The 17,920-nt window shown below is 55.3% G+C and overlaps 1 long non-coding RNA gene across 3 annotated transcripts in view; it reads right to left on the reverse strand.

Moving 5' to 3' along the window:
* LOC131482260 (uncharacterized) overlaps positions 1–17,484 on the reverse strand; it is a 43,577-nt gene extending 26,093 nt beyond the window's left edge. For all 3 annotated transcript variants that reach the window (XR_009246837.1, XR_009246836.1, XR_009246838.1), the window contains exon 1: positions 17,246–17,484. This is a non-coding gene — a long non-coding RNA (uncharacterized LOC131482260). The remainder of the gene's footprint in view (positions 1–17,245) is intronic.
* Between the last annotated feature and the right edge of the window lie 436 nt (positions 17,485–17,920).

Below are 17,920 nucleotides of genomic sequence, written 5' to 3' on the forward strand. Positions count from 1 at the left end.
AACACTGTGAAGTGACAAAGCTACGTACGATCCCACAACCCTTCTGCTTCTGCTCCAGCTGCCTGCTGCTGTGCCTGGGAAGCAGCAGGAGAGGGCGTACCTGGGTTCCTGCCACCCACACAGGAGGCTGGGATAGAGCCTCGTGAGCCCACTGCTCCTCCACTGTCCCACCTCCCTGCTGCTGTGCCTGGGAAGCAGCAGGTGAGGGCGTACCTGGGTTCCTGCCACCCACACAGGAGGCTGGGATGGAGCCTCGTGAGCCCACTGCTCCTCCACTGTCCCACCTCCCTGCTGCTGTGCCTGGGGGGCAGCAGCTGATGGCCCAAGCAGCTGGGCCTCTGCCACCCATGTGGGAGACCCGCACAAAGTTCCTGGTTTCTAGTTTGGGCCTGGTCCAGCCCCAGCAACTGTGCCCTTCCGAGCAGTGAATGAGCAAATGAAAGTCCTCTCTCTCTCTCTGTAACTCTACCTTTCAAATAAAATAAATAGCTCTTTAAACAAGAAAAAAAAATTTTTTACTGTGATTGGTTTTCACCCCCAAAGAGAATACAGAACACAAAGACTACATCAGATACAGAGACAGACAAAACTACCCAACATGGGAGACACTGGGGTGCTGCTCCCCTTCAAGGTGCAGGGGCTGCTGGGCAGGGGCAGGGCTGCTCCTGGTCCTGGGTGCCACAAAGGGCATACTCCACTGGGGCAATTGTATGTGTGCCAGAGTCGCACACCGACACTTGCATGCTTCCCTTATGTGTATCAAACTTTAAGGTCCTTGAAAATCCAAGGGTTCCAACAGCAAAAATAAAACAGGAGCGCAGGGGTCGTGCCGGCTCTGCGGTGCTGCGGCAGAAGCACCCCGTCACACTGCAAGAGAAGCCGCTTTGTTTTTCTGGTCACTGTTTTCCCAGGTGGTTGGGGAGGGTGGGGAGTGGTTGACTCATTTTCCTTGCTCTCCCCTCTCCTCACTGCCCGGCCCCGCCCCATGTGTGTGGCTGGATGGGGCCGAGGGCCTGGAGATTTGGGCTGTTGCCTTGGTGATGCTTAAACATTGGCTTCAAGCAAGGATGGTAAAATAAACCAGCAGAAGCCTTAGGGAGCTCCAACCAGCCCTGCCCGCTGCTCCAGGGCCTGAGTCAAGGCCTGAGGCCAAGTTGGCTCATGTGGACAGAGCCTGCAATAGAAGATTGGGGGCAGGTCAGGGACTGGCATGGGCCAGACCCTCAGAAGGTCCAGCTCAATGCCAAACACGCTGTCCCCATCAGCTCCACAGTCCTCCACAGCACGAGCCCAGACCCAAAGCCTGGGAAAGCTTCCTCTGCGGTGGAGGGAGCCAGTGGAGCAAAAATCGTGTTGTAGGGAGGTGTGCTTGCTTTCAGAAAGTAAGGGAGGGCCCGGCGTGATAGCGTAATGGTTAAGGTCCTCACCTGGAACGCCCCGGGATCCCATATGGGCACCAGTTCTAATCCCGGCAGCTCCACTTCCCATCCAGCTCCCTGCTCGTGGTCTGAGAAAGCAGTCAAAGATGGCCCAAAGCCTTGGGACCCTGTACCCATGTGGGAGACCCGGAAAGAAACTCCTGGCTCCTGGCTTCGGATCGGCGCAGCACCAGCCGTTGCGGCCACTTGGGGAGTGAATCATTGAACGAAAGATCTTCCTCTCTGTCTCTCCTCCTCTCTGTACATCTGTCTTTCCAATAAAATAAATAAAATCTTTAAAAAGAAAGAAAAACAAAGTAAGGAAAGGAAAAGACAGCTGTCCCTGCAGGCCCAGAGGCACAGAGCCCGCCTCTCGCCACGCCCACCTGCAGGAACTTGGAGCAAGGGAGCTGACCCTGTCCAGGACGTGGCCCAGGACCAGTTCTTGCGGAGCTTCAAGTAAGCCCTTAGCCCCTCTGTGCCTCAGTTTCCCCATCTGCACCAAGTCCCTTGTACAGCCAGGTGTTCTGAAAGCTGACCCAGCTCTCCCCACACAGCTGTAGCACATGTTCAGTGTGTTCATCGAGTGGAGGAGAGGGGAGGGTGGAGAGAACCAGAACCCTTTGCCTTGCCCCAGAAGCCTCCAGATGCTCATCTGGCCAGGCCAGCCTTGGCTGTCCTGCCATGTGCTTGCAGGCAGCTGGGATCGCTGGGCTGGGCAGTGCCGGGAGGGGCCTTTGCTGAGCATGAGGTCACCAGCGGCCTCCCTCCTGGGCGGGACCTGTTAGCATGTCAGCTGGTCTGCACGTTGTGTTTCCAGCCGGGCGAGCACTCTCCAGCCTCCTCTCTCCTCCCTGCTTTCCCTTACTGGCAGCTGGTCAGGGTAAGAACGCCAGCGTGGAGGCCACGGGGGCCCCCGGGAAGGTGGCTCAGGGTACAGTGTTGTTGATGGTGCGCGTGCTGTGTGCCGCTGTGTGTCCGACATGGCAGGAATGACCAACCTAGCAGAGGGTGTAGTACTTCCCCAAAATGATACGACCACCACAAAAGCGCAGGACCAACAAGGTCGCATTAAAGCAACGTAGGCTCATTCTCCGCAGTTTAGGAGTCTGGACATCCAAAGTCAAGGTGTGGGCAAGTCTTACTTCCTCCACGGGCGCTGGGAAGGCCCTTCCTGGACACAGCCAGCCCCTGGCGGCCCCGCTCATCCTGGGATCCTTGCCCTGTCTCTCTCCACATCCCTTCCTCTTCCTCGAAGGACTCTGGTCTCTGGCACATGTCACCTGGAGATCTGGAAGGACATTTGCAAATATCTCTTCTGTCCAGATAAAATGGTGTTCTGAGGGTCTGGGTGGACTTGGACCATGGGGGCCACTGCCAAGGGGTAGTGTCAACACCCCTTGTCACAGATGGGAACCCTGGCAGCCTGTGCAGCGCAGGGGTTTGTTCGACTCCCTGGGCCTGGTGGTCAGGGTTTGAACCCAGGCTACCACCTGGAATCCTCCCAACTGGCCCTGCCATGCCCTGCTAGGTATCCACCATACAGCGTGGAGACTGAGCAGCACACAGGTGAGAGGTGGATCCTCAGCCATCAGGAGCAGAATGCGGGCTCTTTCACAGGACATTCCGGACCTTCAGCATGTAGGTGAAACTCAGAAAGCAGCCATAGAGCCTCTGCGGTTCTGCAGCAGACTGCCCATGAGGATCTGGTGGGGGCAGAGAGCCTAGCCCAGTGACCCGATGCACCTGGCTGCAGGACCATGGTCAGCCCAAGGCCAGCCCAGAATAGTAGCCAAGAGCATTGCATGGGCAAAGCAACTGGACCCACATCCATACCAGACGTTCCCAGCACCAGTTCGCAGATGCCCCCAGCTAGCCACAGCCAGCTTAGCTGAGTGCTCAGGAGAGAGAGTTTAGGTAGAAGGTCTACTGCCCGACGCGGCCAGGGTGGGCTTACCTGGGCGCCTTGGGCAGCACGAGGCTCGGCCCCAGCACAGCCTGGAGGCTCTGGGAAGACTCAGAGAGTGAGCCAAACCCTCCTCCCCTTGGCAGCCCCAGGGTGAATGAACGGCTCTTCCCTGGACCAGCCCTCTGACAGTGGTGTCACTGAGCACCCCGGTGCCAAGCAATGACGGAAATCTGGCTCTCCGAGTCTTTCCGGCTGGCTGGAGCAGTAGCTTGGACCCCAAGGAGCGGACACTCCCAATTTGCCCAAAGCAGGAGAACAAGTGCAGTGGCTCTAAGGGAGCCCAGCAAAATCCTCCACAAGCTCTCCCTGAACAAGACATCCCTGGTATCTCACACCAACTGCCAGGAAGCTACAAGAGCACTGGGTCATTGCCACGGCCGAGGCGGTCCCTGCTGGCAGCTGCCCCCTGCACAGCATCACCTGGCTCTTACATCCTCTCCAAGCTTCAGCCCTCTGAGACTTCAGGAGGAAAGAGGATGGAAGGAAGAGTCACATGGCCTGGCAGCCCCGGCGGACGAGACAGCATCCTGGGGTGCTGATGGGTGGGAAGGTGTGAAGGCAATGACAGCAGTTTTCATTCTTTATGAAGGTAAGATCTGCAGGAAATAAAAGTCACCACTTTAAAACGAACAGCTTGGAGCCCGTGCATGACACAGTACATTGGACCACGCCCTAGGATGCTGAAATCCAATACCAGAATGCCAGTTCGAGTCCCGGTTGCTCCACTTCCAATCTCGCTTCCTGCTAATGCGCCTGGAAAGGCAACACATGATGGTGGGGGGAGATCAGGATGGAGTTCCTGGCCCCTGGCTTTAGCCTGGCCCAGATCTAGCTATTGTGACCACTTGGGGAATGAACCAGCGGGTGGAAGATTTCTTTCTATTTCTTCCTCACTCTTTCTGTCACTCTGCCTTTCAAATAAATTAGTAACTCTTTTTGGAAAAAGACGTGTAGTGTTTATAATAATAGTAAATAATTAGGTGCATTGAGTATATTCCCAATATTGCACAACCATCACCTCTGCCCAGCCCCAAACACTGCCACCTTCCTGAAGGACAGTGCTGACACACTGAGCATCATTGCCTGCCCCAGCCTGCCTTCATGCCCACAAGCAGCACTGTGTCTGTAGAGTCACGCACTCTGCCCGTCTCACGCACATGGAGCCATCGGCGGCCATTGTCTCCAGCCCAGCAGCCTCTTCCCTTCCCCTGGTCCCAGCATCCTGGGTTTATTGTGGGAAATTAACCCACTCCCCTTAATCCACATGGCTGACCCCCCACATCTGCCTGCTGGGAGCAGGCGCATGACCCCATCAAGCACCTTCCAGGGATGAGCTAGGGACTCAACTCCAACCAGTGAGAGCAACCTGGGCTCTGCTGGGACTGCTCTGTGAGCGGGACTCACAGAGCAAAGAGGGGGACCTGGAGCTGCTGCCACCTCCTCCCCTGCCGTGCCACCTCCACCCAACCCAGAAAAACATTCAGAGGGGGCCCATGCAGCCTTCACCATCCTCTGAGCTGCAGGCCACAGCCTTGCCTGCAAGCAGGGCCAGCCGAGGTGTTTCCCTTTGGGAAGTCAGTCGCAGGCTAGGCACCGGAGTTGGCCCCAACTGTGATTTGCAACAAATTCAGACCCAGTTAATACTCGGGGCCAAAGTGACTCAAGTTGACTCTTCTCTTCAGCATCTTCCCATTCCTTAGAGTAAAACTCAACTTCCCCTCACAGGGTGCACACATCTTCCTGATGCAGCCTGACTCCCTGTCCTGCGTCACCTGGTAACCCTCGTTTCTCCTAACACACACACACACACACACACACACACTTCTTCCTGCCCCGACTCTGCTCTTGCTCTCTCCTCCACCCAGACTGTCGGCCTCATCCACCCCCCAGTGCTCACACAGTCTTTATTTTTGTTTATTTGAATGGCAAAGTTTCAAAGGGAGAGAGAGAGCTTCCGTCTGCTAGTTCGCTTCCCCAATGACCACAGTTGCCAGCTCCAGGAATCAGGAAATCCAACCGGTCTCTCCCATGAGTACCAGTGCCCAAGCCCTCGGGCCATCTGCTGCTGCTTTCTCAGGGGCACTAGCAGGGAACGGGACCAGAAGGAGAGAAGCCAGGCCTCAGATGGGTGCTCATACGAAATGCCAGCAGTGCAGGCCAAGGCTTAATCCTCTGCGCCACAACACTGGCCCCTTCCTCATCCTTCGCCACTCGACTCAGGGACCCCCTCCTCCTCCAAAGCCTCCAGCGGGAGCCCACAGTCCTGCGCACGGGTCCCTCTTTGCCCTGACTGTGCATTGCTGATCAATGGGTGTCTTCCGTCAGCCCCACACACACCCAGACTGGGATCCTGCAGGGCATCGTTTGTGCCTGGCCAATCACTGACAAGTACGATGCTTGGGACAGAGCTAAGACCATAATACATGTTTGTCGAATGAATCAATGAACAAACAAATAAAATGCAGCAAAACACTGCTTCAACAGAGAACTTACTGAGCCGGCACCTTGGCATAACACACAGAGCTGCCTGAAGCACCAGCATCCCAAGCAGGTGTGGTTTGAGTCCCACCTGCTCTATTTCCCATCAAGGTCCTGCCTGCTAATGGTCTGGAAAGGCAACAGAGCATGAGCCAAAGCCATGGGCTCCTGCACCCATGTGGGAGACCTGGAAGAAACTCCTGGTTCCTGGCTTCGGATAAGCCCAGCTCCAGTCACTGGTCGGGGGGGAGTAAACCAGTGGATGAAAGATCTCTCTGTCTCCTTCTCTAACTCTGTCTTTCAAATAAAAATAAGTGTTTTAAAGAAAAAGAGAACCTACTATCAGTTTGTGTCAAGGCTGCTCTACTTCCAGTCCAGCTTCCTGCTAATGTGCCTGGGAAGGCAACAGCGGACGGCCCAGGTGCTGAGGTCCCTGGACTCCCGTGGGAAACCCACATGGAGCCCCCAGCTCCTGGTTGCAACCTGAACCAGCCATTCCAGTATAGAAAATCTCTGTTTCCGCCTCTCTCTGTATAACTCTGCCTTATAAATAAACATATAAATCTTGAATAGATAAATGAGAGACCCTATTTTCCAATTTCCCTGAATGCCAGCACCTTGACCCTGGCAAGCACCCAGCCTGTATTTGGTTGTAGCAGTCAGTCTTGCCCCTGCCCAGCCTTGTTGGGAGACTGGCAGAGACAAGCCACATAGGAGACCTCTAACACCGACTGTCATTGATGGAGTCTGGTTCTCCCCCGGCTGGGTGCATTGGACGAGACCTTGAACTGCCCTCTGGAGTCTGCCCAATGCTGCCCTAACAGGCCACTTTCTTTTTCTGTTTTTTTTTTTAAGATTTATTTACTTTTATTAGAAAGTCAGATTTATACAGTGAAAGACAAACAGAGAAAGATATTCCATCTGCTGGTTTGCTACCCAAGTAGCTGCAATGGCCAAAGCTAAGCCAATCCAAAGCCAGAAGTTTCTTATGGGTCTCCCACATGGGTGCAGGGTCCCAAGGCTTTGGGCCGTCCTCGACTGCTTTCTCAGGCCACAAGCAGTGAGCCGGAAGGGAAGTGGAGTAGCTGGGATACGAACTGGCACCCATATGGGATCCTGGTGCACGCAAGGCGAGGACTCTAGCCTCTAAGAAGCCACTGTCACAGTCTGCTCTGGGAGGCCGGTGGGCAGGGCCATGCAGAATTCCTTCTTCCCAGCAGTGTCCCTGGGCCAGCCAAGGAAGTAAGGCTGATCCTCTGGCCTGGCCGTTCTCTCTCTCTCTCTCTCTCTCTCTCTCTCTCTCTCTCTCTCTCTTAAGAATTTATTTCTGTTTGGAAAACTTAGAAACAGAGTGAGATTGAGAAAGATAGAGAGAAAATTTCCATCTTATGGTTCACTTCCAAGTGTCCACAATGGTCAAGGCTGAGCCAGGCTGAAGCTTCTTCTAGGTCTTACAAGGGGGACCCAAGCACTGCCGCTTTTCAAGGACACCAGCTTGGAAGTGGAGCAGCTGGGACTCGAACCGGGCCCATATGAGACGCTGACATTGCAGGCAATGGTTTTAACCTGCTATGCCAGAATGCTGGCCCCTAACCATTCTCTTTCGACCATACTGGTCCCTGCTTCTGGAGCTTTAAAAGAGCGGAAAAGGGAGGTTAGGCTGCTGGGGCCATATATACCAGCAGGTCCAGAGTAACAGAAGCTGAAGTGGATGTTGGGCACTGCCTTGGGGAACAGGCCTGAGGGCCCAACCTTCTCCAGAGGAGGCCACAGCAGGTTGCTCTGAACACCAAGCAGCAACCAAATGCTATGTGAGGAGCCACGGTGCTATGTGAAGAGACCCCACAGTTTCACTGGCCAGATTGAAGGCCCCAGCCTGGAACCCATTCGCGCTGCCCCCTTAGTCATTCAGACCCCTCTAGAGAGGGCAGAGGAGGGGAGGAGGGAGGGGAGGGGAAGGGAGAAGAGATGGGAGGAGAAGGGGGAGGGGAGGAGAGAGGAGGGGAGGAGAGGGGAGGGGAGAGGAGAGGAGAGGAGGGGAGGAGAGGGGAGGGGAGAAAAGAAGAGGAGAGGAGAAGGGAGGGGAGGGGAGTGGAGAAGAAAAGAGGAGAGGCGAGGAGAGGGGAGGGGAGGGGAGAAGAGGGGAGGGGAGACGAGAAGAAAAGAGAGGTGAGGAGAGGGGAGGGGAAGGGAGGAGAGGGGAGGGGAGGAGAGGAGGGAAGAGGAGAGCAGAGGAGACAGGACAGGAGAGGGGAGGGGGAGAGGGGAGAGGAGAGGAGAGGAGAGGAAAAGAGGAGAGGCGAGGAGAGGGGAGGGGAAGGGAGGAGAGGGGAGGGGAGGAGAGGAGGGAAGAGGAGAGCAGAGGAGACAGGACAGGAGAGGGGAGGGGGAGAGGGGAGAGGAGAGGAGAGGAGAGGAAAAGAGGAGAGGCGAGGAGAGGGGAGGGGAGGGGAGAAGAGGGGAGGGGAGGGGAGAAGAGGGGAGGGGAGACGAGAAGAAAAGAGAGGTGAGGAGAGGGGAGGGGAGGGGAAGGGAAGAAGAAGAAGATAATCCCCTTAATTTAAATTTTTCTAAAAAATGTATTTATTTGAAAGGCAGAGTGAAGGAGAATTTTCAGTCTGTTAAAAGGCTGCACCAGCAGCCTCAGCTGATGCACAAGGCTGCTCCCCTCCCAAAACTTGAGTATGGGGAATTTCAAACACATAAAAAATATAATGGGATGAGGGCTCCACCCAGTGGTGACACCCACATCCTGTGTCAGAGAGCCTGGGTTCAACGCACAGCCCGAGCTCCCAGCTTCCTGCTAACGCATACCAGGATTGTCCCACCTCGTCTGGGGACTAAACCACTGGGTAGGCTTTTTCTTCCCTCTTCTTCCCCTACCACACCTCTCAAATAAATAAAATCAAAGAATTAAAAAAAAAATACTTGATAAACAGTAAGAACCGGGAGCTGAGCCGCGTGCATGCTCGTTGTGAGCGCAGTGAGGGCACTCTGTCCTTGAATCCCAGTTCCCAGGCTCTTTATGTTACCTCTGAGACAAAGTGGTTTTGAGATAGATTTACTTATCTATAAAGACGTATTGATTTATTGGAAAGGCAGATCTACAGAGAGAAAGATCTTCCATCTGCTGGTTCACTGCCCAAATGTCCACAACAGCCAGAGCTGAGCCAATCCAAAGCCAGGAGCTTCTTCTGGGTCTCCCATATAGAGGCCCAAGCACTTTGGTCATCCTTGACGGCTTTCCCAGGCCGTGAGCAGGGAGCTAGACGAGAGGTAGAGCTGCTGGGACACAAATGGGCACCCGTATGAGATGCTGGCCCTGCGGGTCGATTGGCCTTCTATGCCATGCCTAGATATATCACTCTTTTTAAAACAGAAAATATGGCTGAGATATTTCAGAGAAAAACAGGAAATACTGCACACTGGCATGGCAATCTTCCACGAGACCAGAACCTACAATTCACTCAAGTCCTTCTAAGGCCGGGCACAGGGAAGGCTATGCGAGGTCCCTTGCCTCCACTCTGCTTCTGTCCTGGCAGCCCCAGGGCCCTCTCTTGGTCAGCGCCCTCCCTGAGCTCAGATGCCCTATGCTGTCCCATTGGCACATTCTGCCGGCCTCAAGGCCCCATGGCCCCCCGCACAACCTGTGTGCTGTCAACACGTCCCTTCCCCAGGGGACATCATGGCATGAAGCGGGAGCATCAGGACCGACTCAGACATCACGCTGGGCCACTGGAGCCTTCAAACCCCAGACAAGCGCGGCTCAAACGCTCTGACCTCACAGCCCTGGGCAGGCTCACCCTAAAACCACGGACAGTGCAGGCAAGTACTCATCCCTGGCTTGGGGGCAGCATGATTCCTGCTGCTCTCCCGCCTGAGGGTCTCGCCTCACCGGCTGCCTTGCCAGGGGCTGCAGTCCCCTAATCCATGCCTTTACACTGTGCACGGCTTTACACTAAGAGCAGGCTGTTGTCCAGGTTGGGGCTGGGAGCCACTGCTTTACAGACCGGCAGGGCAGCAGAAGATAATCCAGAAAGATGATGGCAGCCAGGGCTCGGCCTCAGATTTTTAAAGATTTTTTGGCTTTTAACAGTTATTTGAAAAGCAGAGTGACAGAGGGGGAGGGTGGAGGCAGAGATCTCCCACCTGCTGGTTGAATCCCCAGATAGTCACAATGGCCAGGGCTAAGCCAGGGTTAAGCCAAGAGCCAGGAACTTCCTTTGGGCCTCCCGTCAGAGTGGTAGGGGTCCAAGCACTTTGGCCATCTTTTGCTGTTTTCCCAGGCCCATAAGCAGGGCGCGGGATCCGAAGCCAGGCGGCCAAATGGCCATGTTAACCTGCCAGACCCATCACAAAGTGGAATCTTCAGTAGTGCACTGAGGGACTGTAGGTCTCTCTTAATTTTCTTCCCAGAGGCACCTGAAGGTCCGGGGAGGAGACAGCGTCCACCCTAGGGCAGGATCTTGAGCTTCATGCCTCTGCTTGGGGGAGAAGGGGGCGGACAGAGATGATCCCTCTGAACCTAACCCCAGCAGCAAGGCCCTAGCAGGAGCGCCACTCCAGGCTAGTGTGGGGCTGTCAATCTCCTTCCCTTTCTTGGATGTGTCCTGGGAGAGCCCAGGGGGCCAGTAGGGCCGGGGAAGGACTGGGTCTCCATCCTGTGCTAACTGTGGCCATGGGCAAAGGAGGGGTCAGGGGTACAATCCTGCCCAGTGACCCCATCTTTCCCCACTCCAGTTCTGGGACCTTCCCAGTTCCCGGAGAGTGCAGGATCAGAGGACACCTATTTGGGGAATCCTAGCACCCAAGGCAGGGAGGCCGAAGGACCCAGCCCTAGGCAGCCGCCACAAGCAGCTGCTCCCCGGTGACCACCAGAGGGCGCGCGGTCGGGACGCTGCTGCCGCTCACACTAAGTCCCTGCCCACCCAGCTCTGCCTAGTTCTTTAGCCACAAGTGTCCCCTCCGCGGGTGCGTCCTTTCCTTCCACTCCCAGTTCCGATTGGGACACAAGGGGGTTCGCAGCTTGGTTTTTGGTTGAGGGAATAATTCATTGTTAGCTGATTTTATTTTTGAAGTTTCCAAATGCATTTAATAGAAAGGAGCCGGCATTGTAGCACAGCGCATTAAGACACCATCCGTGATCCTGGCACCCCATATCAGAATGCAGGTTTATGTCCCAGCACCAGTGCTTCCTGGTAATGCGCTTGGGAAGGTAGTGGAAGACGACACAGAGCTTGGGCCCTGCACCCACGTGGAAGACCCATGGTGGAGTTCCAAGCTCCTAACTTCTACCTGGGCCAGCCCCAGCCATTGAACCATCATATGGAAGTTCTCTCTCTCTCTCTTACATTCTACCTTTTGAATAAATACATAAACATTTTTAAAAATACTTCTTAAGAGCGCTCCCAACCAATCCCCCAACTGTGTGACAGGGACTCAGGAGCTGGGATCAGGACCCCTTGGATCAGGAGCCGGGCCTGGGACCCAGGAGCCCTGCCAGTGTGGGATGTTGGTGTCTAAGTGCCAGCCCCAGTGGGCTTCACTCGGCATGTCCTTCCAAGCCCCACAAAGCCACAGTCGGACCCACTCACCGAGTCCTCCACAGGAGGGCTCTGTACTGCCTGGACAGTGTCAGTCCCAAGCAGGGCTCTACTCTGCTGTCCAGTGATGGTTGCCCCGGTAACTGGAGGAGGGCAGAGCTTGCTTCGAGCCCAACCCAGAAGGATGGAATTCTGGTGGCAGCTGCTTAAGGCCGTGAAATCATTGCTCCACCAATGAAGGGCCAAAGTTGAAGTGACTCTCATTTCAGCTTCCGTGTCGGGGGGGGGGTTTCAAAATCCCCTTGCACCTCTCTCCCTGGCTCTTCTCCATCTGTAGCCCTCCCCTTCACATCTCTCTGCTACACGGGGAAGGAAAGCCCATGACTGTGGTTCCCTGGAAAAAAGGCCATTTACATTCTTTTTTATATATTCAGCTGAGGTGTTCTTTCCCTGTTGGTCGGCGACTCTTACACCCAGCACTGGGGGCATTTGGACGAGCAGGGGAGGGGCCAGGGCGGACACCCACCCTGCTGTCCCTGAAGAGATCGACTGCCTTGGTGGTTTAGAGGTGGACTGGCCCCAACGGTGCATGCATTAGAGGTGTGGGACCTTTGAGATATGGGCTGCCTTAACCCCCGGGGGTTCTGCTCTCTGCAGGGGTGGGAACAGTTCCTGAGCAAACCTGGCCACACCCCTGCCTTGGGGGCTCCCCGGAGGTGATGTCATCCACCGATCCCAGTGCTGATGCCACGCCCTCCAGAACTGAGAACACAATAAACCCTTTTTTCCAGAAGCATGCAGCTGTGACTGTCATGAAAAATAGACTGTTACAAACAGGAGACTCTTCCCCACCTCCGAACAGGATTAGGTGAGTTTCCTCCTTGATCCCACCGAGTGAATGATTTCCTGCACCCAGGGTGGGGGCGGCTGCCTCGTGCCTTCGGGGGCGAGGCCCACCAGCCCGGACTGCCAACCCGACCCTTCCTTCCTCTCCTCTGCTGTCCTTGATCCGCCCGCAGGCACAGGCCTGGTGCAGCCGAGGGGCACCATGGCCCAGGAGGCGTGCATCACCAGCCTGGTGCAGCCCCTTTGCTGAGCCCCCCAGTCCTGCACACTGCCTCCTCAGCTCTCTGGCCTCAGCTCCTCTCTCCAGCTGCACAGACAGCTCCACAGGCACTGCACTCTATCAATACCTTCTAAGAGTCCTGATGTGTCAGGCCTGACCCTAACCCTGGGGACACAGACCTGGGGGTAGGCTACAGAGCTGTGAGAAAGAGATGTGAATGCACCCTAGTGGACTGGGACAGAACAGGTGCCATCTTGGGCTCCCGCATCTTGATTCCTTCTGTTCTCTGTCCCTAACACACCATTGCACCCCAGTTCTTGGCCCAGCAAACTCCTCTTCATGCCACAAAAGCCAGCTCGAATAATCCTCTTTGCTTGGTCTCCTCTGTCAGGCGTTCCTGCATCGGAAGGTCAAGAGGACATCATTGCCTCTGCATCTTTGCTTTTGTAGCACTTGGTCCACGCTCCAAGCGTTGCCTCTTGTGTACAGCACGCCAGGTGTCACTGGCCCTCAGCGTGCTTCCTGGAACAGAATGCTACCTGCACCCTGGGTCCCTCTGTGGACACCGTGTCCTCCCAAGCAGCCTGGACTTCTGGCTGCAGAGACAGCCACCCCTCCCCAGGGCCAGCCTAGAACATCCCTCCTTTCTGTGCCAAGCTAGTTCCAGAGTCCATGAGAGCAGGTGTGGGGCTGGGCCTGGTGAAGGCCTGGCTAGAGCCATCCTGTGTCAGAGAGTGAGAGGCAGGGCGTGTTCATCAGACATTTAAGGGGGTGCCACAAGATTGATCTGTACATTTATGGCACCAGGGTTTCAAGGAAGGGACACGGGGGTGGGGGGCTTCCAGTCCAGAGCAGGTCCTGGCCGGATGCAGCCAGGGCCGGAGTGAGCAAGGTAGGGGAACCGGGGTGGGGTCATGGGAGGGGCTGGTAGGCCAAGCCTGGCTCTCCTGGGATTACTGCTCCCAGCAGTGCCCACTGGGCCCAGCGCCACCAGCTACTGATTAACAGAGGCCTCCCGGCAGCTTTGTATGACTTTGACAATGACCTGTGGGCAGGAAAGCCTTTTAAATCTGGGTGAAGAGGCATCTAGCATGCAAGCAGGGCTTGTAGGGCGTGGCGGACTCCAAGTTCACGCCCACGAGTCAACTGTTTTCTCTGTTTCCCCCTCTGTGGGTTGGGGGTGGCAAGGACACCCACCCAAGGTCTGTGAGGAAAAGAAACACAATTTCACATATGAATGAACAGCACAGGAAGCCCTGGCACGGGACACTAGCCAGGAACAAAGCATCCTGCAGAGGCAGGCACCTGCAGCGCCAGCCTGGCTGCTGCCAGCCAGGGGCACAGAGCCGTGTGCTGCCAAGACCCCACAAACAGGCTTCAGTTTCTTGATTAAATTAGGATATCATTACCACAAACAGATCCCAGGGCCGCAGGGGCAGCGAGCCAAGTTAGGCAGCTGTTCCTGGCACCTGTATCCCATATCAGAAAACCAGTATGGGTCCTGGCTGCTCTGATCCAGCACCCTGCTAATGCGCGATAGCAGTGGAGGATGGACAAAGTGCCTGGGCCCCTGCAGCCCAACTGGATGGAGTTCCAGGCTCCTGGCTTCATCCTAGACTGACCTGGGCTGTCGCACCCATTTGGGGGAAGGAATCAGAGGACGGAAGACCTTTCTCTCTCTCTCTCCTCTTCTTTCTTTCACTCTCCTACATTGCTCTGCCTTTTGAATAAATCAATAAATCATATATATATATATATATATATATATATATATATATATATATATATATCGTATAAATATATCGTATAATTATTGCACCCTGGTTCTACCAGTGTAGTTCATCTAGTTTTTAATTTTGTTTTACTGAGGGAAAGAGACCACAAAACAAAACTCCCAGGCCCCATGAAACCCGCAGCCTGGCCCTGAGCCCTGCAGGACACCTTTTCGAGGCTGTGTCCCAATGGGGCAGTGGGGTGGGGGCTTTCAGCCGACCTGGCAAACTTAAATGAAGCTGCACCCCTTGAGGGAATGTGGGGGAAGAGCTTCACGGTTGGAGTCTTGCTGGGGACAACCAGCAGGTGCTGATCCAGTGATCTGATTCCGGATTTTGGTTTTACCTGGCTGTTTTCACACATTCTCAGGAGGAAGAGAGAGGGGGAAAGAAGAAAAACAAGCCAGTGTGTTGCAGGCCTGGGGAACGGGGTGAGTAACTGCCCAGCCCGCCCCAGAGGCCCATGTTGCCCGGGTGGCCCCAGAGGGCCAGGAGCTCTAAGCCGTGATTTCACCCAGTGGCATCAGCCAGGCTGCTACGCTGCCAGGAGAGCGGGAACCAGAGAGCTGGCTCCAGCGACGGTCCCAGTACCTGGCAATCACCTGTGCTGGCTGGACAGCCAGACAAGCTTCCCAGCAGGCAGGGGAAAGGTCACTGGCTACAGTCGCTGCCCGGGAACCCCCGCCTCTCAGAGCCTGCAACCCAGAGCACACCTCTTCCTGCCCTTATTAAACAATTTTCAACAACCCATATGACTTTCTGCTGGGGTGCGAGGGTGAGGGGACACAAGGCAGCCTAGGGACAACAGCCATCCTCAGGGACTTTGGCCATGGGCAGGGTGGGCTGGGTGCTAAGCAGAGAGGGGCTCCCTGTCCACAGAGGAGTCTCATTGAGCCCCTGCTGTTGACCAGGGACCCTCTTTTAAATTTTTACTTATTTTTTGCTTGTTTGTTTTTGATGATGTTTGTACAGTTGATCGAAGCGGGAAGGATCAAGGGCAGGGAAAAGCAGGTGAGAGCAATATTCCCACCTTCCTTATCTTCTTCCATATGGGGGGGGGAGGGGAGAGAACGGGAGAAGCCACACCCAGCCTCCCAACCATGTCAGGAACCCAGGGTCCCTGATGTGGCGCATGTTCTGAGGGTTCTGTTCAGGTGGTTTCGATAGTTCTGACATACTGTTGATCTCACAGATCTCAGAATAAAGAATTCCTTCCAAGGTCCATTGGCTGACACAGTCCACCTTAGAGTCTCCATTCACCCAGAAATTTGCTGTCAAACTTCTCTGGGGTAATTGACCAATTTGTTCTGCCCTCCTTGCTCTGTTGTGGTACCAGATGTCCTCCGCAGGCTCCAGTGGACTGCCAAATCCTCCGTGTGCATCTGGGCGTGCTGTCCACTGCTCCATCTTCAGTAACTAAGGAGGCCCCGTTCAGACACACGCACTGCACTGTCAGACCACGGGTCCTGCCACTCTCCCCATGGTTGGACTTCTGAGTCCAGCGGTTCAGTTGGGGGGATCCTCAAAGAAATCACATCCGAAAGGATCCCAGAGCTGACTCCCATGTGCTCCCACCAGCATGGGGTCTGGCTCATTCTGTCACTCACTTCAGCCTACACACACGCACTGATAGTTCAATTGCTAGGTCAGATCTATCTCCAGCCCCATCTCTTAATGCAAACCAATGGATGCTACAGCCCTGCCCAACCCAGCCCACCATGTACACCACGGGAGCTGCATGCCAGAGCGACTCCCAATAACCCCCCGCTGGACCAGCTCCCAGCCCTGGTTCCTATGCCTGCCAGCAAGTGTAGCGGACTGATCCGGTCTGTCCCACATCCCATCCATCTCTTGAACATACCACTGGGCATTGAAGCCTAACTCAACTCAACTTATTCCACCCTCTAGCCCTCACCCATGCCAGCAGGTGCCACTGCCTGTCTAGCCAGGCCCACTCCCGGTGACCAGGGTCCCTTCTGACAGGGCTGTGTCTGTACCTGCCAAGCCATCACCCCTGTTGGCAGGCACCAAAGGGAAAGGAACTTGGCCAGCAGGTCCAGGCAGCGGAAAGCTCTCTCGGGTGATTTCCAGCTGAGGTCACTGCCTCCAGGTACAGCTAAGCTTCCCTGTCCCATCTCGGCTGCTGTAGGAGGTGTGGCCATGAAGAAGGCCCTTTCAGGCCAGGCCCAGCAGACTTGCAGCCAAGTGTCCAGACCTTATCGCTGTAGAACTTTGCATCCTACCCTTCCATCCCCACCACAGTCTTCTGGCTCCACTGTCATCTTCCCTGTGCTACTGTATTGGGTGGCCAAGGGTGAGAGCTCTGCAGGGTGCTAGCCACACAGCATGACTCTGCCTGATCACCTCTCAGCCAGCCACATCTGAGTTTCCTCTCCCCATGGGCAAACAGGAACAGAGGGGTGTCACCCAACAGCAGGAGGTGCGAGTGGGTAAAACGCTCCATGCACCTGTCCCTAGTGTAGGGACAGTCTGAACAGGTCACTGGCCAGGCACCGCGGCCCAGAGGACCCTGCCAGCATCCTGCAGCCTCCATGCAGGGGACCACACACTGGGGGTCTACACAGATGCACTTTATTTTATGGAGAGCCACTCAAGAGTGACATGAACACTCCTAACAGCAAAGATCAGGAAATGGAAATGCCAATGACCTGGGGTGGAACTGCCCAGGCTGCACAGGTTTATGGAAATGACCCTGCAAATAAATGTTCATTTAAACATTTGAAGGATGTTTTCTGCTTATGCTAGCACCTGTTGCTGCCCAGGCTGCCAGCGGGCGAGGGGTAGGCTGAGGGGCCTGCCGGCACACGCCATGGCAGGCTGAGATCCTTGCACTGGCACCTGCCTTGGGCGTGGTGTGCTGTGCTGGCGGCAGGCTGGGCTGGGACCCACTGAGGGTTTTTAGTTGGCAGAGTCGGCACCGCAGGCCTCCCCAGACCAGGCCACAGCAGCCACTGCAGGTGTGGACTGGAGGTACGTACGTGGCTTTTGGCGTCAGCAAGCAGCCCATGACTTTGTCTCAGGTTATCCTCAGACACATCAGGGTCTCCAACATCAGAGATCTCAGGAGCCAGAACCTGTGGGCGTGTGGTCTGGCCTCGATGCACATGTTCATGATGTGGCTACCTCCGTGGCTGATTCCTGTGCAAAGAAGTCGACAACCTGTGGCGGCAACGATGAAGCTGCAGGAGACAGCCACTGGCTCTGAGCGGGAGTTCCCTGGCTCGGGAGAGATTTGCAAACCTGGGCTGGCGAGCCCCAGAGCCCTAACCTGCACCCTTCAGCAACCTTTGAGACTAATGGTCGGAAATCTCTGAGGGGGGATGAACTAGGGCGGGCTAATGCGGGATGTGGCAACACGGAGGCGCTCTCTCTTCCTGTGAACACAGAATGCACGGCCCTGTCCTACTGGCCCACTCCATCCCTGAGCAAGGCCCAAGTGCCTGCCTTCACCTCTTCTTTCCAACACACTTTATTATTCTAAAAAAACAAAAAAAAAAAAAAAACAAAAAAAAAACCACACCTTTTTAAGTAAGTTTATCCTTGGGACCAGCTAAGCTTTCACCTCTGGCACCTGTGGCATTGCCTATAGGCAGCCGTTCTACTTTCAGTCCAACTCCCTGCTTATCACCTTGAAAAGCAGTGGAGCCTGCTGC

This window comes from Ochotona princeps, chromosome 2, assembly GCF_030435755.1.
Source record: "Ochotona princeps isolate mOchPri1 chromosome 2, mOchPri1.hap1, whole genome shotgun sequence".
NCBI classification, from domain to species: domain Eukaryota; kingdom Metazoa; phylum Chordata; class Mammalia; order Lagomorpha; family Ochotonidae; genus Ochotona; species Ochotona princeps.